We start from the raw sequence: 20,987 nt of genomic DNA, 5'->3' as shown, positions 1-20,987 counted from the left end.
ATACCACTGTTGGATCTTGTTGGGGCTCAGACCCATACATTCAGTGAGATAGCTATCTGTCAGATGTTAATTTTCCTCCTCCATGAAAACAACTATCACTGAAGGCCTTGCCTACCTCATCATCCCAAGGACCAGATACAGTAATAACTCAAAGTATGTTTAAAAATGATAATATATTGCTGTTTTAAAAAAATTATTTTTCATACTTAAATGCAAAAAAACCAATCAGATAATACCAAAACAAAGATATTAAGCATTTGTTTGATACACTTTTTTAAAAAGATTTTATTTATTTATTTGATAGAGAGAGAGGGAGAGAGAGCAAGCACAAGCAGGGGGAGTGACAGAGGGAGAGGGAGAAGCAGGCTGCCCAGTAAGCAGGCTCCCCACTAAGCAGGAAGCCTGACGTGGGGCTCCATCCCTGGACCCTGGGGTCATGACCTAAGCCAAAGGCAGACACTTAACTGACTAAGCCACCCAGGCACCCCAGTTTGATACACTTTTAATAAAATAGTGAGACTCCTTTTAAGAAACTCTGGTCACTTCTTGTGTCCTTTAGACATGTTTTTCAAGGAAGGTCTAATACTACTCTCCAGAATACTTCTGAAAAGTATAATCACGGTTTTATAAAATGTATTCCATTACCAATATCATAAATATCTGATTAGATATTGTTAATGGGATACCATTTAAATATCAAAGCTGGTCTACATCTACTAATATTATTACTAATGGTGATCTCATATCAGTAAAATATACACCAATTACACAAACAACATTTTTAAACACAGGAGTGGTTTTCTAACTAATTCGGTTTTATAGTTCCCGTAAAGTTAAATGGGGAAAGAAAACAAACACATAAATGTCAGAAAAGTAAATTACATTTATGCCATTTTATTTCCACTAAAATAAGGTTTATTTTACTAGAAGCAAAACTAGTAACATCATTTAAAAAAAAAAAAAGAGGTGCAAAATTTTTAAGTTCTACTTTATACTTCAGCAGTAAACATATTTCTTCACCTTCTGCAGTTTTTTCAATAATGACTGCAGGTTGTGGACCAATTTTAAGAAGCTTTTCTTCGAGAATAACAATTGTAAATTACTTCATTAGTGTGCATTTATTTTTATTTATTTCTTTATTTTGAATAGAGGTTCCTGTTGACTCTGACATTCCTGGTTTAGCCTTCTCCTTTCAGGGCTCACTGACCATAAAACCCTAGAGTCTGTGCCAATCATTTTGGTGACATAGTCTGGCTTCAAACAACGGATGACTAATTTTAATTTACACAAAGAATTTGTCTTATAAATCTTCAGTTCACCACGCTTAACATTTATTTATCTCATTCAATTTAACACTGTGATGTTCTAACTAGAACTCACTAACATTTGAAATACAGGGGAACAAGACTAAAAACAGTCAATATTATTTTAATATCATTTTTTATATTTAAAAGTACTAGAATTCATTCCATAAACGGCAAATTGATTGGGAGAATTTAACACAGACACAATCTCCCCACCCTAGCACGTTCTGAAAAGAAAAGCTACAAAGGATTCCACAAAAAGCTGAGTCAGGATGCTACCCCATCATTGCCTTTAAATTAAATCTCTTTGGCACACGGAAAGAGAGAGATTAGGTACAAAACACAGACTGAGGCAGAATAGTCAAAATGCTTCTATTTTTGAGAAATGCCTGCAAAATTTGCAATCTGTCCTGAAAATCAAACTCTTCTTTCTCTTTTAATCCATATGGCTTTCCGCTCTTCTTTCAGCTAGTCTAGTAAACAGGCCCGGTGGCAGTGAGAAAGGACCCTCCCTCAAGACCAGCCTTGATTGTTCACTTCACAATGGCTCCTGACAGAAGCTTCCCAGATTTGGCTGAGAAAACCCATGTGAAGTGTCTGCTGGCTGTTATCACATTCCAACCTGCTGGCCACTTGCAAATATGATTCTGTTTAAAAGCCAGTTGCTCCTCCGCGGCTGCTCTCAGAGAGAGAGAAAGCGTGTTCCCAGAGGCTCAAGCTGCCACCACACGAGGCCGTATGCTGCTAACGCCAAGGAACAAAACTAATTCCATTTTTAAGCTCCACATTAGACCAAGAAAGTAACAAAAGGGGTGGTGTAAAGAAAATAGAGTAGAAAGGGCTACTTTCTATTTTCTATATTCTGCCGAGGAGAAAATATTTTAAGAGATTTTGTAGAGAGGAATAATTAGAAAGATGCTTCTTATTCAAATGAGTTAGCTCCCTCAACTCCGTCCATATGTGGCTTTATGATCCTCCCATGATTTATTTGTCCCATCAGACTAAACTCTCCAGGTCCTTGCACGGACTTGGCATCTAGTTAGCATCCAATAAATATTGATAGACTACATGAATGAATGCATTAATAATGTTAACTTCATGGCCACCTAAACTGCTATCTCTTGCTTCAAATCCTCTATATTTTGCATTAAAAATGTATTTCATTTATTCGAGGATATAGACTGTCCTTATGATTCTTTTGAGTTCAATACTTTGTGTTTCTTCTCTTAAAAACACTTAAGCAGCTGTTGGGGGTGAGAATGATTTTGAGCCCCTGGATACTTTTGACAGTCTGTACCAGTTTATGCTTATCAAGACTGGGGGTAGAGGAGAGCTGTTACTGCTATTTAATAAGCAGAGGCCAGGGATGCTCTAAACATTTTACTATGCACAGGAAAGTCCCCACAGCAAAGAATTTTCTGGCTCAAAATACCCAATAATGTTTGTAGCTGGGGCGCAGGGGACCAAGAGCACCTGGCTCTGGGGGCCCCAAACAGACTGGGTTCAGCCACTCACCCCCTGACAAAATCCAAAGGCAGGGAAACTGCTAGAGTAGGCAGTTAGATCGACAAGAGCAGGAGAGGAAAAAGGAGGATGGCAGATGGTCCCAGGCCAGGGACCACCCAGTCTCCTTTAGTCCAACCCCTTTTCTGGTTTAGCACAGTCTGATGAGCAGAAGATAAAGGCCACAGAGATGTTCCCAAATTTGGAGTATGCACACTTAAGGAAAGCCTTTTCCTTTAGTAACCCCAAGTCTGTTATAGTATCATTATAATATCATTTGCGTTGTGGTTCTCCCCCACCTCCAGCCTGGGGGTTTCTCTTGGGAAGATGGCACACAAGAACACGGGCATCAAGTTAGAGGGGAAGGAAACCAGGGCAGATCCAGAGAATGGTGTGATAATGACAAGATGGGAAGGAAGAGAACGAATAGGCCCCCACAAAAAAACACAATTCAGAACTCAGTGGGCTGCTACCCACCCTTGGGTCAGCCCACTCCTGTCTCTGGAGTGTACTTTTGCTTTGCTAAATATAAAACTTTTGCTGCTTTAACTCTCCATCAAGTCTCTTGACTGAATTCTTTCCTTCAAGAATCCAAGAACGGACGAATTTTACAATCCACTACCAGCAACAAAATAAGTGGTGGTGAAACAAGAAAGGAATTTATTTCAGTGAGGCCAACACCAGGAAGACAGTGGACTAGCATCTCAATGACTGTCTATTGGTGCTGAAAATACTTCCAGGTTTATATAAGGAAAATGTGGGGCAAGGGTGAGTGGGTATTTGCAGGTAGGCAGTGAAAGTCAAATTAATCATTGTCTTGGAGTCAATCCGGGTGGATTCCTGTTGGCTCAGGGTAGTTCTTATTGCTTGAGGGGGTGGTTTCAGTTCCCAGCAGGGGATGCTTTGCCCTCAGGGTCTTCTTCCTGGACCCAGAGACAAGCTGGAAAGAAGGATATAACTAGAAAGTTTGAGGTCAAAATGGAGACAGCCAAAGTCCTCTGTCATGTTGAGGTTGACAAAATATGCCTTAAAACAATTTTTTGTTCTTTTCCACCAAAGAGTTGTTTTGGGCTCTCCTGGTTTGTTTCCCCCCACCTCCCCCCTAAGTTGAAGCTGTTATGTCTGAGACTGTGGGCCCCATGATGAACATTGTTCTTTCATGTCACCCTTTGTGCCTGTTGCTGCTTTTTCAGGTAATTGCCTGCAGCCAAAGATCAATAAAGTTACAACCTGGAGCAAATCAGCACATAGCCCAAGGTTGTCCCCATTTATTTTCTAGACTTTATCTCAAGGAGAAATGTGCCTTGAGAAAAGTGCTGCTGATGCCCCACCGCTTTGTCTCTTTATCAGGGGCAAAACTGCCTCTTTTCATTGCTCTGAAAATAAGCTTTTAAAATGCAAAGGTATTTGGGCAAAGTTCTGGATTTCCACCTGTATATGTGCACGTGAGCGTGTACACCCTACACGTATGTTTTGCTTTGCTCTTGCTCTGGAAAATTTAAAGGCAAATTCTAGAATGCAAGATGCATTTGGGATTTTCCTTCCAGCCTTTTTTGGATGGCCAGTTCAATGACAAATTAGAAACATAATGTAAATAAAGTAAAAACATCAGGTCTTTCCTCTGCCTGATTGTTCGCTCTGCATTTAAAAGACCTAAAGTAGAGAAAATGAATCAGTTTTTGGTATCAGAATGAGGTATACATTAGTAACTTTCTGCTGTATTCAATGTGTGATTACTCAGTAAAAGCTAAATAAATTTAAAAAATAAAATCATTTAAAAAACAGAAATAAGTGACCTTCTGTTTCCTTCTTCCTCCTGAACAACCCTCTTGTAAACCAGAAGAGTTAGTTTCCAAAGTTACGGAGATGAGCTGCTCTAGATTATTTTCTGTATTATTTTCTTGCTGCATCTGCCATCGATTCTCTAGTCCGGAAGTTAATCACAGGTTTGGCCTAGTTCCTGTTCTTCTGTCTTGAGCCCACAAAGCCAGTTGTTAAATTTTGGCCTTTCTCTAACTTGCTGTCACTTAATCCAAATCTTAAACCAGCACTTCTTACTATAAAAGACAACGGAGAAACCAGCCACCAGTATAAGTAATGAAGGATAGCTGAAAGAAAGGCAGTCAGTGGCAAGGGGCCCCCTGTCCTAAGAGGAAACCACCCTGAAAAGGAAAAAGACCCTGTTATTCCACACCAGCCTGAAAGGAGCCCTCCACTCTTTCCCAAGTGAACAACTACCTGATAGGTAGATGAGTGTGTGTACCTGATTGGGTGACAGGCACACGGAGGGTTAATCAGATTAAAACAGCCCGCCCACAAGCCCATAAAGACCCCTCCCTAGACTTAGACATTCTGGTGGCAACCCTCCTTAGGAGTTTTGTACTCTTGTTGCCCACCACTCTTCTGCTGGTCTATCTCTTCACCCTTTGAAGTGGCATAACCAAGAACCACAGGCACTAAAGGAAAAGAAATCCTGAAACATAAGCTGTTTCTCAAACATCTACCTTGTTTGAAGTAATAACTCTTAGTCACATCCATATGTTTTGTAACCTTACCTACATATTCTGATTCTAGTAATAGAAACAATAACTCAACTCTTGATTGCAATTAGTGTTTAAAAGTCTAAAAACATTCATAAAAACATTTATTCATTAATTTCTCTATCAGTGAATATCTGCTAAATGTCCTTGATGTCTCAGAACCAGGGTTGGGTAAAATGGAGAGCAATAACCGTATAGAGCAAAGTTTACTTCTTAATAAATAAAACGGGACAATAACGATAGAAGAAATGTAAAGCTGGATCAGGCTGAATTATGAACTTATAAAGCGGAGATTCTGCATTTAATGTTGTAGCTCCAGGAGTTGGAAAGGTCTCTAACAGTTTGGCTGTTTGGTGAAGCATGGCCCCAAAGGTGGCCCCTAAAGAGTGAGTTGGAAATGCCAGTCATGTATTGGTTTAATGTAGTATAAGGGAGTCAGAGGCTTAGAGAGACTGGAATGTCAGAGAGGATTTGTCACTTGACCTATTGAAATGTTCATGGTTCCCACTTCTGCTACACTGCCTTCTTTCTCCCGGCCAGCATCTAACTATGGTTCTTAGGGTGTTACCTATGATCACTTGACAGAGGGAGAGAAGACTCAGGACTGTTTTTATAGATCATTCTGCCTGATATGCAGGTATCATCCTGAAGTGAACAGCTGTAGCACTGTAGTAGTCCCTTCCTGGGACATCCCTGGAAGACAGTGGTGAAGGAAACTCCTCCTAGTGAGCAAAATTTTAAGGGGTGCACATGGTTGTTCAATTTGCTTGGAAAGAGAAATGGCCAAATGTATGATTATTTATTAATTCATGGGCAGTGGACAATGCTTTGGCTGGATGGTCAGGGACTTAGAAGGAAGATGATTAAAAAATTAGTAAACAAGGAAAGTTGGGAAGAAGTATGTGGATAAACCTCTCTGAATGGGGAGAAAAACATCAAGATACTTATGTCCCATTTAAATGCTCACTAAAGGGTGACCTCAGCAGAAGAGGATTTTAATAATCAAGTGGATTAGATGAACCATTCAGTGGACACCATTCAGCCTCTTTCCCCAGTCCCTTCTATCATCATCAGTAGGTTCATGAACAAAGTAGCCGTGGTGGTAAGAATGGAGGTTATTCATGAACTCAGCAACAGACTTCCACTCTCCAAGGCAGACCTGGCTATGTCCACTGATGAATGCCCAGGCTTGCAGTAGCAGAGACCAATGTTGAGTACCCAGCATGACATCATTCTCTGGTTTGCTCAACAACCTATGTAGTGGTAGGTTGATTACTTGACACCTTCCATCATGGAAGAGTCAGCATTTTGTCCCTGCTGAAATAGAGATGATACAGATCTATCTTCCCCACATGCAATGCTTTCACCAGGAGATACAATGATTTCATTGAGCTTGAAGTTAAAACTGTCACCTGATCACTTTAGTTTTCTCATGCCTCTAAATCAATAGGCAAAAAGGGAGTTAATGTACTCACTGGGATGTTTGAGCCTGAGTACCAAGGGTAAATTGGATTACTTCTCCACAATGGAGGTAAGAAAGAGCATGACTGGAATACAGGATTCCTTAGACTGTCTCTTAGGATTTCCATGCCCCATAATTCAGGTCAGTGCAAAACTACAACCCAATCCAGGCAGGACTACTAATGTCCTAGACTCTTCAGAAATTAAGATTTGAGACATGCCACGAGGTAAAGAACCACAACCATGTGAGATGCTTGTTGAAGCCAAAGGGAATACCAAATGGGTATTAGAAGGAAACTATAGGGTGCCTGGGTGGCTCAGTCAGTTAAGTGTATGCCTTCCACTCAGGTCAAGATCTCAAGGTCCTCCGCTAAGCAGGAAGCCTACTTCTCTCTCTTACTCTGCCCCTCCCCCATGTTTGTGTGCAAGCGCGCACTCTCTCTCAAATAAATAAATAAAATCTTTAAAAAAAAAAAAAAGAAGGAAACTATAAATACCAGCTGTGGGTATGTGCTTAGTTACAAAAAGGAGGACTGTAATTGTCATCCGTATTTCCACATTATTTTGTTATGAATATGTTTGTATGTGCGTGTTCATGTGTATGTATGTATGCAATGCCAATATCTTTTTTCTCTTTTCTTTTGTTCCCTGATCATGTAACATAAAATATATTGACTTTATAATATTTAAGATATAAGATATCAAAGAGAAGAGTAAACATAATCCAAGAACTTTACCTCATCTTCTGGGGAAGAGTTTTAGTGCATTCCCAGCCATATGCAGGATAGTTGTATCATGGTGGGTGGAATTGTGACCTTGTTATTGCACTTATTTGGAGATTAAAAGTGTAGTTTAAGGAGATACATATGGGTGGCAAGTTAACAAGGGATGTACTTGTGATTATCAACTTTATGAGTCAACTTAACTGAGTGATGGAGTGCCCAGATATTTGGTAAAACATCATTTGGAGCGTTTCTGTGAAGATATTTTCAGAAGAGATTAATATTGTTGTAAAGCAGATGGGCCTCCTTAATTTGGATGGTCCTCATCCAATCAGTTGAAGGCTTGGATAGAACAAAAAGCCTGACCCTCCTGAGACAAAGAGGGAACGTCCCTTGCCTGACTGTTTGAGCTGAGACATTGTGGGGTTTTTTGGGTTTTTTCTTTGTTTGTTTTCTTGCCCTCAAACTCAAACTAAAGCTTTGGGACTCCTTGGTTCTAGAGCCTGCTGGCTTTTAGACCAGAACTAAACCATTGATACTCTTGGGTCTCTAGCTTGCCAACTGCATATTTTAAGATTTCTCAACATCCTTAATCTGTTATCTTCTAAGAATTTTGGGAAACATACTGAGAAAGACAGACGTGGTTCCTATCCTCTTGGTACTCAACAATCTAAGAATATAGTTGTTCAGTCTTGCACATGACATGAATTATGCCTGATATTAGTTTTAACCAACCCCTTACATCAGAATTTTAAAGCCCAGTTTTCATCCTTCATTTTGTGTTTATACTTTCTTCTTCTTTCTTTTCTGTTTCTTTCTTTCTTTCTATCTGCTGCAGTATGTACTTATTGAAAATCTGTGATAGGAGCAATACAGAGTGCTAAGGACCTTGCTGGATACAAGATAGAAGTGATTCTGCCTCTCCCTCAGTGAGTTCGAAGGGATCTGCTAAGTGACAGTGTTAATGTATGAAGAAAGAAATAATTTTAGTAAAGGAGGATGTATGAAAGAAGGCTTCAGGGAGGAAGTGATTTTTTAGATAATCCTTTAAAGGAAGCAAGTCTCCCACAGGCAAATAGTTATAAGGTCATACTAAGCTGATGGTTCAAATTGAGCAATAATTTCAGAATACCCAATGAATTTATTGAAGGTGACATTTTTTAGCCCTGTGTGGTTAGGCTAAGATCTCTCCTTGGGGGAAAAATTCTAAATGCAGGTCCAGGAAGAGCCTTGAATGGTGTAAGGAGAAATTTAGAGACTATATTTCTTTTACCACCAGGATATAACATAAATAAGTGTAGATATGTAAACATTGGAGCTATAAATTATTTACAGAAATAATATTGCAAAATGGAAATGCTAAACCAGTTTTCAGTTCCTGTTTCATTCCCTGATAGATTTGGGTTTCTATAGAACTATAAAAACAAAGCATTGTCATGTTGTGTTTATTATGGAAAATCTCTCTATCCTGCTTAAATGATTTTAGTTTTCAACGACTTCAGATGACAGACTGTAATTTTGCCTTTCAAGCCAACTTGCATTGTCTTTTCTTAAGGAATATCACTAATTTGTCATGCCTGTTGCAAATTAATTCTGACTGTGCCTTATATCTTAGTGTGTAATTCATGACTGATACTTTATTTCTTTAGCCTTTTTTTTTTTAACCAAAAGGTTTTCAGGGTATATTAAGAAAAGTGGATCAATATATCACCAGAGTCCTTGGAAAATACACTCCTTTAGGAACATTTTTGGTAGGTGTTCATAAACTTTTTAAATTTCTTTCGAGGACACATACTAAAAACTACTTTCAAAGTTAGAAATATTTTAGGAAATCTAAGTTCATAGGTATATTTGGGAAAAGTTAACATTTTTAATGAAAACTTCAGTACTCTGAATTAGTCTATAGAAGGCATCATTTTAATGCCTTTTCATGACTTTGCAACTAAACCGACTATAAAATTAGGTTATTTGATTCGAACTACTTCTACATTCTTTTCCATCTCAAAGTATCGATGACTCAAAATTTCCAAAATGATAGCTTCTTTACAAAAATTCTTGGTAAACATTAGCATAAATGAGCATGGGGGATAATGTAGGTTTCTTCCTACAATTCTGAGCCCACTTTTTGAATTAAGTTTCAGAATAGCTTTGTCCCACGAAAGACCAGGGACATGCATTAGTAAAGCTAATTTTCTGATACTTCAGTAATCATATCAGAAAAAAAAAATCTTGAGGATATCTTTACTTAAAAGTCATCCTTCAAAACAATTAAAGGTGGTAAAATGTGGTAGTTAAAACAATGCATTTCAGAGTCTGATGACATGGGGATATAGTATGGTTGTTTCTGTTACCAAATTACGTGGTCTTTGATGTGTTACCTAACCTTTTCATATGTCAGTTTTCTAAACTGTGACACAGAGATAAAATCTAGTATCCTTATTGCATTGTTTCATGAATTAAATGTGATAATAAATTCAGAGCATTTAATACAGTGCCTGGCATAGAGCCCAGGATCTATAAATTGTGGCTATTGCACTTAATAAAAATATTAAAAACTTATGAAGCATCTCTGATATTTTAAACAAGATGGTATTTTGCTTCTCTGTAGTTTGTTGTTTCCATACCTGTATTTTCTACATGATAAAGATATAACACATTTTTTTCATAACAAGTAATTTATCCTATTTTCAATTTTGGCATTCAGTCGATAAATTCTTCACTTATTCATTCAAATTTTTCCTATTGTATTTCCCATCTTTCTTTCTTAGGTTCTCATGCCAATTTTTAGACATGGCTACAAATTCTTTTAACACTACTCCCGTCCTCTTCAATCTGGGAAGGCTTATAATTACTTCAACCAAAAAATTACGGGAGTGATGGTAAGTGACTTTCAAAACTGACCAAAAGTATAGGCAGTTCCTTCTTTGTTCTCTGGAACAGTCCATCTGGCCTTTGTGAACCCCCAGGATAAGAATGCCAACTGCCCTGGTGCCACTGTGCTGGCACTTTGGTCTCTGGTTCCAGTTCCGTGCCTTTATTTGGCCATCTTCACTAAGGTGCCAGGTATGCAAGTAAGGTATGGTCAGCTAACCCACAATATAAAATAACCACTGTCAGTGCCATGTGGCATAACAGAATTGGACAACTGGTTCCTGGCAAATTCCTGAACCATGCGATCATAATATTTAGTAAATGGTTATCGCTCAGGCTCAAAGTTTGGATAGTTTGTAATGTAGCAGCAAAAGATCACCAGAGTGAGTACATTATTAGTGTTGGCCCTTTACACATTCCTGATTTTGATGCCAAAATCTTTTGCCCTTGCTGAAAATAATGGACTTCATAATGAGGTACTTGCACATATGATTGGAAAGAAGTCCCTTCATTTTAGGGAACAGGTAGCAAGGTTATTACTCAAAAAACCCATTACAAGTACAATTATTTGCAGGCTAGTTTCTGCCCCTATGGCTAATTATATGCAGACGATTTGAATGAAAATCAAATTCCTATTAGAAACTCCTCAGAAATGCATTTTTTTTGTTACTTCATTCAGGTTTTGGGTGACCTGTGTCCATTTATATCACAAGACATTATTCAGAGTGGAACTGGTGCTACTGGTACTCCAAGCTAAAATTGTGCCATTAATTTATCTTTGCATTAAATTGTTTATGTTTTTGTATTTTATTTTTTATCCTTAACCTTGTACTATTAGCATGCCTTTTGGCTTCTTAAATGTGTCTAATTGTGACAACTCCATTATATTGCGAAATGGAAGAACATTGGCCTATTCATAGGATTCTCAAGGGAAAAATGGTAAATTACATTCTTTTTAATATACCCTGATATTTATTACAGATAAGTGGAAGGTTAGTATAGCCTGAAGGAAAATACAGTAATTTGAATGACTATAAACCCAAAATAAGAAAAAATAAATGTGTGCCTCTATGCCTTTATAAAAATATGTATATTATATATGTGTAATATATTAGAAAAATGGTTTACTTCTGCATATTGCCTGTAAACTTCTTTATTTACGTAACAATGCATTTGAACAGTAATGCATGCTAAACAAAGATGCTAATCATTTTTAATCTCCACAGATTTCTTTCCTTAAATCACTTCACCTATTATTGTTATACATTTTCATCGTTCTTAATTTTTTACTAATATGAACAGTGTATCCAAGAAAATCATATATGTCTTTGTGCACTTGTCTAGTTATATTTTTAAGGATGTGTTTCTAAAGGTGGAATTTATAGATCAAAATTCATAAGTGTGTTGAGTAGGAGATGCCTCCTGCCATATGAATACAGGATAGTTTAAGTGGTCAGTATTACAGGTAAAGGAAAAATATTGTGCTTGAATTTAAGAGATTAAAACACTCCATACCACTTATAAAAAAGTAATTTCTCCACTTAATACAACTTTGTTTAAAGGAAAGTTGAATATGTATTCAGGTTCATCATGATAATTGTTTAACTTCTAAATGAAGATATGTCTACAATAAATAGTACCAAAAGGCAGGGAGCAAAGAGATGTTGGGACTTGCACCACTTGTGTCTGGATTCCTGGGGGTAATTATCAGGATTTCACTTTGCAAAATAGTAGATTTTGTTACCATTTGTAGAAATCAAACAAATAAATGATTGTTTGCAAATTCTTGAGCTTGGGAGGATAGTGAGCTGGGTAGGTGGGGGGACAGTTTCTGTGCATGGAGCTGTATCGCACATAATTTCATCTCACAACCTTACATTTTTTCCCAAGAATTCATATGCACCTAGTGATTTGATCAAAACACAAAAAACTCTACCGTAGTCAGTTCTGATATGAGTTAAGCTTACTATCTATATAGAATAATTTGGAAGAGTTTGAACACACATATATGCACACATACAATTGGACACTAAAACTGCTAAAATTTATCTCAATTTAGCTTCTCTTCATAGTTAGAAAACAAAAGTTATAGTTTGAAAATTTTTCAACAAAATTAACATCTAAAAGTTAAAAATGTAAACATTTGTAAAAACTAGTGGAAACTAGAATATGCAAGATACATAAAGAATCATATCTTTCTCATTTGAGAAGTAATAATGATTATGACAAAGAAAAGAAATTTAATACTGTCCTTAAAATAAAATCCTTTAATATAAAAAACACATAAAAAGGAAAATTATGTGCTAAGAAAATATTTATAAATCCATAAAAAATAGATGCTAATATCTATGTTATTGTTGCCTTAAAAGAGGAATCATCCTATGAGGAAGGAATATGTTTATAGAGTTGGATAGACTCACTACTTTGTGATTTTCCATATTTTCAAAATGTTGGGATAGTTGCTATTAATCTTGTAAAGTTAACAATAAAGGACTCAAGGGGCACCTGGGTGGCTCAGTCAGTTAAACGTCTGCCTTCGGTTCAGGTCTTGATCAGGGTCCTGGGATCAAGCCCCTCATCAGGCTCCCTGCTCAGCCAGGGGTCGGCTTGTCCCTCTTCCTCTTCCCCTCTGCCCCTCTCCCCCTCGTGCTCTCTTTTTCTCAAAAAAATAAATAAAATCTTAAAAAAAAAAAAACAGTTAAAGACTTAAAATTCTTAACTATTAAAATAATTTTGCTATGTTATATTAAAACATTCAAAATGTTTAAAAAACTCTGATCCAACTGAAGGGAAGGATGAAGATTGTTAATAAGCATACACTTGAAATTGAAGTGTACATAAAGACATTGAACATAAATAAAAGTCATTTTAAACAATGTTGAAATATTAATTTATTGACCCTGAATTTTGAAATCATATAAAAGCTTGATAGCCGTTGGAACCCATTTTTTATAAATGGGATTTTTGTAGACGAAAAGGACAATTAACTTAAGAATCAGAAAAGGTTCAGTACCCTCTGACCCATTAATTATTTTATGAAAATATCCATTAAACAAAAATTAAGCAGAAAAATTACATGAACAAAAATATTAATTTCAGCATTGTGTAACAGTAATTTAAAAGCTTATTGTTCCTTATTGTCACTAATGAGTAGAGTTAAATAAATTAATATATAGATTCATATAAATTTTAAAACATTATGGTTTATAATGAACATGATCTCTGAAAGCAGATAGAAAAATAAATGCAAAGGATCAGGAAAATATTTTAGTCTTCTTACCTTATCATGTGGCATTATTTCCTCATTGGCAAATTCCTCAGATCAGCCAGATGCTTTTCATAATGGCTTTTTTATTAATTTTTTTTTCTATTTATGTCAACTAATTGATTTAGAATATTAACAAGATTTCCTGCATCCCTTTGACAGGAACCAGTCATGCTAATATGTGATGATTTTTAACTTAGAATTTTCAAAACCAAGACAAATCCATGGGTGACTTTGGATCAAAAAAAAAAAAAGAAATCTTTCTAGTTGTAATTATCATTACTTGCCTTAGCATAGTGATGGGAGAGAATGTTTCCTGGGAGATTGGATTTTATAAAATCTTCATTGAAATTTCCTTCAAGAAAATCCTGAGATAGGATATTGCCTTAAAATTATGAATGAAATATAGTGATATGTTAGATTACTTTAGTTAAATATGTCTCTATCTTGCTCTGCATAATCCTAAGGCCCTAACTTCCATAACCCTGAATGAATGAGTCTTAAAAAATCATAATATGATGTTGTACTTCAAAAGCATAAAATGAATATTATATAGAAACATGAAGAAATATGTTTCTAAATGAGACAAAACTATAATAAAATATATCCCCAGCCATAATTAGAAGTACTTAAGTAATTTTATGAAGAAAGGCTAAAAAGAAATTTAACTGTAAAAACACTGTATTATGATTTGGAAGTTCATGAAATCACCCATTCATTTATCTTTTCAAAAATAGTTATTGAACACTTACTATATTTCAAGTGTTTTTGCACTTAAAATTGTGGGCAATTGCCCTTTAAATTTTCCTGTGAATTTTCCTTAAATTGGGAAGGCTACATATTAAAAATATAATCATATTTTTTCCTATTTTCATATGATGCTAAACAAAACATTATTTGCTTAAGTAAGAAGAAAAGCTGGAGGGAAAAGGTTGTGATTCAGCTAAATGATAGGCATAAAAACTGGATTATGGGTATAAAACTATAGAAGACAATGGGAAATAACAAAAGTTCAAGGAATTGAAAAAGGAAGATATAAAAATGAATGAGAGATTGAAAAACTCCAAAACCTGGTGAGAAAAATTAAAGAAGACCTAAATAAATGGAAAGGTATCATACATTCATGGAAGACTTATTGTTTTTAAGATGGCAATACTACCCAAAGAATTCTATAGATAGGTACCATTTCTATCAACATGTCAAAGGCCTTTTTTTTTTTTTTCCAAAAAGTGGAAAAGCTGATTCTCAAATTCATATGAAACTTAAAGGGGCCCTGAATAATCAAAACAATATTGAAAGAAAAGAAAGTTAGATGATTCACACTTTCAAGTTTCAAAACTTACTACAAAGTTACAGTAATAGGGCACCTGGGTGTCTCAGTAGGCTAAGCATCTGCCTTGAGCTCAGGTCTTTATACCAGACTCCTGGGATCAAGTCCTGCATCAGGCTCCCTGCTTCTCCCTCTCCCTTTGCCCCTCCCCACAGCATGTGTTCTCTCTCCTCTCTCTCTCTCAAATAAATAAATATATACAATGGAATATTACTCAGCTATCAGAAAGAACGAGTTCTCAACATTTGCTGCAACATGGATGGCACTGGAGGAGATAATGCTGAGTGAAATAAGTCAAGCCAGAGAAAGACAATTATCATATGGTTTCTCTCATCTATGGAACATAAGAACTAGGATGATCGGTAGGGGAAGAAAGGGATAAAGAAAGGGGTGGTAATCAGAAGGGGGAATGAAGCATGAGAGACTATGGACTATGAGAAACAAACTGAGGGCTTCAGAGGGAAGGGGGTGGGGGAATGGGATAGGCTGGTGATGGGTAGTAAGGAGGGCACGTATTGCATGGTGCACTGGGTGTTATACACAACTAATGAGTCATCGAACTTTACATCAAAAACCAGGGATGTACTGTATGGTGACTAACACAATATAATAAAAAAAACCATTAAAAAAATAAAACAAAATCTTACAACAGCAACAACCAAAAAAACACAAAGGTACAGTAATAAAAACTGTGTGGTACTGGTGTAAGGACAGACATACAGACCAAAGAAATAGAACTGACTCCATAAATAAGCACATACATTTATAGTTAATGGATTTCAACAAGGGTGTTGTGACTATTTGATGGGGGAAAAATAGTCCCTTCAACAAATGGTGGTAGGACAACTGAATATCCACATACAAAAAAATGGAGCTGAAACTTTATTTTACTCCTAAAAAAACCCCAAAAAACAAAAAAACAAAACAAAAAACCTCAGAATGGATAAACAACTTAAATAGTTAAGTACATAAAAGAAGAAAACATAGAAGAAAGAAAACATCTTAGAAGAAAACATAGGTAGAAATATTCATGACCTCGTATTTGGCAATGGATTTTTAGATATAACACTAAAAACATAATCAACAAAGAAAAAAAATAGATAAATTAGACTTCATTAAATTAAAAACTTTTGTGCCATCAAAGGGCATTATCAAGAAAGAGAAAAGACAATCCACAGAATGGGAAAGAATATTGCACAGCACATATCTGATGAGGGTTTTGTATTAGTCACAGGTCTCCAGAGGAACATAACCAATAGGAGAGAGAGAATATGTAGATGATAGATAGATGATCAATAGATGGATAGAGATATGATAATAGATAGATGATAGATAGATGAATAGATAATAGGTAGATGATAGATAGATAGATAGATAGATAGATAGATAATAGAAGATAGATAATGTAAATGAGCATTTAGTATTGGCATTGCCTTACATTGTTATGGAAGTGGAGAAATCCCAAAGTCTGTCATCTGCAAGCTGGAGAACCAGGGAAGCCCACAGTATAATTCAGTCACAGTCTGAAGTCCTGAGAAACAGGGATGCTGATGGTGTAGTCCCAGAGTCTGAAAGTCTGAAAACCAGGAGCTTTGATGTCTGAGTTAAAAGATGGGCGTCCCAGTTCAGGAAAAGTGAGAAAATTCATTCTTCATTTGTCTTTTCATTTCACGCAGGCCCTGAAGGTTTGAATGATGCTGAACTATTTTGGTGAGAGTGATTTCTCTTTACTCAGTCTACTGAATCAAATGTTAATCCACACCCAGAAATAATATTTTACCAGCTATCTGAGCATTCCCTAGCCCAGTCAAGTTGACACATAAAATTAACCAGCACAGGTTTAATATTCAGAATATATAAAGAACTCCTAAAACTCAATAATAAAAGACAAACAACCTACTTAAAAGGGTAAAAGACTTGAATAGATAGTTCTCTAAAGAAGATATACGAACGCCCAAAATGCACATGAAAAGATACACGATGTCATTAGTCATTAGGGAAATGCAAGTCAAAATCCTGAGATACTGCTTGACACCTACTAGGATAGCTGAAGATTTTTAGAGTAGTAAAACTATTCTATATGATACTATAATAATAGATACATATCCTTTTTTTTCTTTCCAAACTAAATTTATTTATTTTTAAAATTTAAATTCAATTAATTAACATATATTATTGGTTTCAGAGGTAGAGGTCAGTGATTCATCAGTCTTATATAATACCCAGTGCTCATTACATCACATGCCCTTCTTAATGTCCATCACCCAGTCACCCCATCTCCCCACCCCCCTCCTCTCCAGCTTCCTCTTAGTTTGTTTCCTATGATTAAGAGTGTCTTATGGTTTGTCTCCCTCTCTGATTCTATCTTATTTTATTTTTTCCCTCTCTCCCCCTATAGGTACATATCCTTACACACTTTTCAAAACTCATGGGTATACAACTCTAAGAGTAAACCCTAATGTAAGCTATAGATTCTTGTTAATTATGATATATAATATTATACTAGTTCATCAATTATAACAAATGTACCACATTCATGGAAGATGTTAATAGGGAAAACCAAGACAAGAGTAAATGAGAAGACTGTACTCTCTACTGAATTTTTCTGTAAATCTAAAATTTTTCTAAAAAATACAGTCTATCAATTTAAAACACACATCAATCTGTGTTAATGTTAACCCTCTTGTTAATGAATTCCATTTCATTAAAAACATGACCTTTGGATTTGTATGGTATGTAAATACCACCTCAATAAAAAATAACAAAAAAGAATAACATAAAATTATGCAAGTAGTCTACTCTTGAGGGGTCAAATATATCACTGGCTTTCTAACACTTGCTTTTGCAGACCAAAACTAATAATAAAAAAACCTCTGCACTTCCTTGCACATATGTAAGTTGATATCTAAAAATTGTCATTAATTTTCACAACAGGTTTGCCTCCAGAACACAGGTGTCATGAAAACCACTGCTAAACCTAAACCAAAATGAAAAAGGAAAAGACGCATATCAACACCGTCATCCTTGGACATGTAGACTTGGGCAAGTCTAACACTACTGGTCATCTGATCTACAAATGTGGTGGGATCCACAAAAGAACTATCAAAAATTTGAGAAGGAGGCTCCTGAGATGGGAAAGGGCTCCTTCAGGTATGCCTGGGTCTCAACTAAACTGAAAGCTGAATGTGAACGTGGTATCACCATTGGTACCTCCCTGTGGAAATTTGAGACCAGCAAGTATTATGTGACCATCATTGATGCCCCAGGATACAGAGACTTTATCAAAAACATGATTGCAAGCACATCTCAGGCTGACGGTGCTGTCCTGATTGTTGCTCCTGGTGTTGATGAATTTGAAGCAGGAATCTTCAAGGATGGGCAGACCCATGAGCATGCCCTTCTGGCTTACACATTGGGTAGAAAACAATAAATTGTTGGTGTTAACAAAATGGATTGCACTGAGCGATCCTACAGCCAGAAGAGATATGAGGAAATTGTTAAGGAAGTCAGCACCTACATTAAAAAAATTGGCTACAACCCCGACATAGTAGCATTTGTGCCAATTTCTGGTTGACAACATGCTGGAGCCAAGTGCTAACATGCCTTGGTTCGAGGGGTGGAAAGTCACCCGTAAAGATGGGAATGCCAGTGGAACCACACTGCCTGAAGCTCTGGATTGCATTCTGCCACCAACTCATCCAACTGACAAGCCCTTGAGTCTGCCTCTCGGGATGTCTACAAAATTGGTGGTATTGGTGCTGTCCCTGTGGGCTGAGTGGAGACTGGTGTTCTTAAACCTGGCATGGTGGTCACCTTTGCTCCAGTCAGTGTTACAGCTGAAGTCAAGTGTGTTGAAATGCACCATGAAGCTTTGAGTGAGACTCTTCCTGGGGACAATGTGGGCTTAAATATCAAGAGCGTACCTGTCAAAGATGTTCCTTGTGGAACATGTGAGCTGGTGACCTCAAAAATGACCTACCAATGGAAGCAGTTGGCTTCATAGCTCAGGTGATTATCCTGAACCATCCAGGCCAAATCAGTGCTGGATATGCACCTGTGCTGGATTGTCACACAGCTTACATTGCTTGCAAGTTTGCTGAGCTGAAGGAGAAGATAGTTCTTTGTTCTGGAAAAAACCTGGAAGATGGTCCACGTTCTAGAAATCTGGTAGTGCTGCCATTGTTGATATGGTTCCTGGCAAGCCTATGTGTGTTGAAAGCTTCTCTGGCTATCTTCCTCTAGGCCATTTTTCTGTTCATGACATGAGACAGATGGTTGCTGTGGGTGTCATCAAAGCAGTGGACAAGAAGGCAGCTGGAGCTGGCAAGGCCACCAAGTCTGCCCAGAAAGCTCAGAAGGCTAATTTAATATTATCCCCAATACCTGCCACCCCAGTCATAATCAGTGGTGGAAGAACACTCTCAGAACTGTTCATGGAACTTGGCCATTTAGGTTTGATAGTATAACAGTGCATTGCAAAACCTTCGGAAGGAAAGGAGAATATTTTGTGGACCGTTTGTTCTGTGTGTGGCATTTTTAAGTTACTAGTTTTTCAAATCTGTACTTTTTAATGGAAACAACTTGACCAATAGTCTGTCGCAGAATTTTGAGACCCATTAAAACAAAAGTTTAATGAAAAAAAAAATAAAAATTGTCATCATAAAATTAAATAACCGAAAAGAACTACTTTCCAACATATTTTAAATAACAAAAACTACATAAATTAAAGTGCTATATAATACTCCTAAATATACTAATGGAATCTAAAAATGCAGCATCATTCATTCAAAAACACATAAACATTAACTTCACTAATATTCATATATTTGATATTTTTCCTATTCTTGAATGAGCATGTAGTTCTCTAAGTCCTACACAGGATTTTTTTCTTTATATTTTTAGATGTAAAATGTTTTCTTTCTCACTCTATTATAATTTTATTACACAAAATATGAAATTTTTTAAATTTTTTCTGTGACCATAAGACAAGCATAAAATGAAAATTTTTCAGACATTATATAATTGTTATTAGTACACATTTGATCAAAAACAAATAAGTGAAAAACTTAGCATTTATTAAACATAAAAATTAATTGGAAATATATTTCTTAATGAGATAAATGATCTTTTTTCCCATCAGCCTTTGCATCCATTGATTAAAATAACAATGCTAAAAAGTATCATTTCTTTTTAAAGATTTGATTTATTTGTCAGAGAGAGATAAGAGTGCACAAGCAGGGGGAGTAGCAGGCAGAGGGAGAAACAGGTTCTCTGCTTAGCAAGGAGCCCGATGCAGGACCCTATCCCAAGACCCTGAGATCATGACCTGAGCCGAAGGAAACTGCTTAACTGACTGAGCCACCCAGGTATCCCAAGTATCATATTTCTGCATAAATTTATTTCTATTAATTGTTTTATAAATGCTGTCAGCTAAGAATTAGTATTCATAGAAATAAAAAGTGATAGAAGTTTTTTTCTATCAAATTCATTTTTAAAAATCTTTCTGAGGTATATGCTGAAAATTAAAACATGATTGATTATTAAAAATTATCTGCACTGATTCATTAGTTTACAACTCAATTAGGTCTTCTTGCAATCAGTTAAAGCAAAGATTATAAACCACTTCCCTTGAAACTAGTATTTGTTACCAAGGGATTGGCATTTTATGTATGGGTTCTAAGAATTATGCCAATTTTTACCTGAATACTAAACAAATGGCCATTAATGTTCCACTTAGAGGCACCAAGTTTTATCTAATACACCTGGAAAGGATTGAAAAAAGTTAAAATAATGTTATTAAAATTTTCAACATAAATATTTTTAAATTATCACATGCTTTAAATACAGAACTATAAATAGTATAGAAATATAGAACTATAAATAGAAATACAGATAAAGAAATATAAGTAAATATAAGTATAAACATATTTTCTCCAAGACAAGAAATGCCCTGTGGGAATTAAAATGTGCATGGAATGTTAAAATATATGT

General features: G+C 36.2%; 1 pseudogene; it reads left to right on the top strand.

Annotated features, from left to right (window-relative positions):
* The first annotated feature begins 17,963 nt into the window (after positions 1-17,963).
* Positions 17,964-19,601, top strand: LOC123799063 (elongation factor 1-alpha 1 pseudogene; annotated as a pseudogene).
* The last annotated feature ends 1,386 nt before the right edge of the window (positions 19,602-20,987 follow it).

Source organism: Ursus americanus, chromosome 26, assembly GCF_024610735.1.
Source record: "Ursus americanus isolate L20-20 chromosome 26, mUrsAme1.1.p, whole genome shotgun sequence".
In the NCBI taxonomy this organism is placed as follows: Eukaryota; Metazoa; Chordata; class Mammalia; order Carnivora; family Ursidae; genus Ursus; species Ursus americanus.
The sequence above is the reverse complement of the archived record's forward strand: the minus strand, read 5'-3'. Positions and strand labels throughout refer to the sequence as shown.